This window comes from Lepeophtheirus salmonis, chromosome 10, assembly GCF_016086655.4.
Source record: "Lepeophtheirus salmonis chromosome 10, UVic_Lsal_1.4, whole genome shotgun sequence".
NCBI lineage: Eukaryota > Metazoa > Arthropoda > Copepoda > Siphonostomatoida > Caligidae > Lepeophtheirus > Lepeophtheirus salmonis.
Genome location: NC_052140.2, coordinates 17,830,108 through 17,831,975, shown reverse-complemented (window position 1 = coordinate 17,831,975; position 1,868 = coordinate 17,830,108). Strand labels below are relative to the sequence as shown.

At 29.0% G+C, this 1,868-nt stretch overlaps 1 long non-coding RNA gene across 1 annotated transcript; it reads left to right on the top strand.

The window, feature by feature from the left end:
* The first annotated feature begins 230 nt into the window (after window positions 1-230).
* LOC121125710 (uncharacterized) lies at window positions 231-1,562 on the top strand. Its single transcript, XR_005866728.2, has 2 exons — window positions 231-1,151; window positions 1,211-1,562. It is a non-coding gene; the product is annotated as an uncharacterized lncRNA (long non-coding RNA).
* Window positions 1,563-1,868: the final 306 nt, after the last annotated feature.

Here is a 1,868-nt window from a genome sequence, read left to right as displayed (position 1 = left end):
CTCGTCGTGTTAACTTATCCTCTGAAGAATGCATAATTGCCTATCTTTGGTGTAAATTGTTCTTAAAATGCATAATAAAAAATATATATATATTAATTTAAATATAATTATATTATTTTCCCTAGCACGTATGGTATTTTAAATGAAGAAGATTCTCTTTTTTATAGCAGCAATTCATTTTTTCCCTCCTAAATCATAAAACAGACTGCTGATATCACCAAGGTTTTTAATTTAAATTAAATTTAGAAGGTTCTCCTCTTTATAGAAGTAATTTGTTCCCCCACCCCCTCAAAAATATTATATAACAGGCAGCTGATATTAACATGGGTAGTATTGTATGTCACCCTCTTGCCTCACCCTCACAATCTTTTTTCCCCCTTACACAAATGTCGACTCATGGGTAGGCTTTAGTATTATGTTGGCTCTTATTTATTCATTCCAATCCTTAAGATCATCGGTCCTTGGGACCAGTCCTTAACTGTCGGTCCTTGGAATTTTTCCCAAAATATTTATGGTTTATTAAGCCAAATAAGATAAATTAAATATGCATTAATATTTTTGCACATATCTTGCAAGAAATATTATATTTTTCATTATAATAAAATATAATACAAACATATTTGATTGTTACTTGATTATATAACTTATTATTATATAAGGGAATAATTAAAAGAAGGGGAAACACCTTCATTGACGTCACGAGGGATCGATTTACCTTTTTAAAAGACCCATTAGCGATACTGGACGGATGGGACTGGACCGTGGTCCTCTGTCCTAAATAAGGACCGACACAACACTACTAGGCTTGGCATAGATAAGCGAGGAGAGGGAGAGAGCGAGATATAATAGGTTACAATTGATTAAATTTTATTTCTTTTAAATCACCCGCCTATTATATTATGATTTTGAAGGAAAGAATAAGAGGTGTTTCTACACGTCAAGTATTTGAAATAACACTATAGAATAGTGATTATAAAAATAATTAAAATTTTCAATATCAGCGGTACTTGATTTACTTCGTGAAACTAAAAAAAAACTTTCATCTTTCAATATATATGATTAGTCATGGATTACTAAACATCTGGATAAACCATTTGTTTTTAAAATAACACAACTTCTTTATTAGAAGTATTTCTGTTTTGATACAATAAGTTATATAATTTCTTTTTTTTTTCGTCCATTAGTTATAAATAAATATTATTTTGTATAGAAATGGATTACTCTTCCTAGACGTGGAATATGCCTTCAAATTGTGTAGTTCCTTGTTGCTACACTGGTAAAACAACGGATCGAAAATTCAATGATAATAAAATAAGAACTTATTTGCATAAAGTTCCTACATCAAACATGGAAATTCTTAATAAATGTAAATCAGATATGCTAATAAATTAGATACCTGGTAAAAAATACAATATGTTTATTTTTATTATATTGGATGAGTGTTAATATACGATTATTATTGTGTATATGTATGACAGTGTTTCAGATTCAACCCCGATTTTACTGCCATAAGTGTGAAAAAAATATTTTGTCGAAAATAAACATTGAGAATTGTTTAATAAGTCTTTTATAGTGTAAAAATGTCTGTAGATTATGATCTTTTAAGTTACAATCCTGTATTTGATTCATTAAGCTTAGAAATTTGAACTTGCGACCAATTTTTCCCAACAATGACAGTTTTTCCCGTGACAAAAATTTTGAAATCCCAAATTTGTGGACCTATAAAATCTACAATTGACATTAAAATAAAAATTATTTATGTTCAAATGATAGATAGTGGCCAGGAATTTAAAATAAAACGGTTTGTTTTGTTATTTCTTCCATAACTTTTGTGCAATGGCCGTTTAACAAATATGTATCAAAAGACA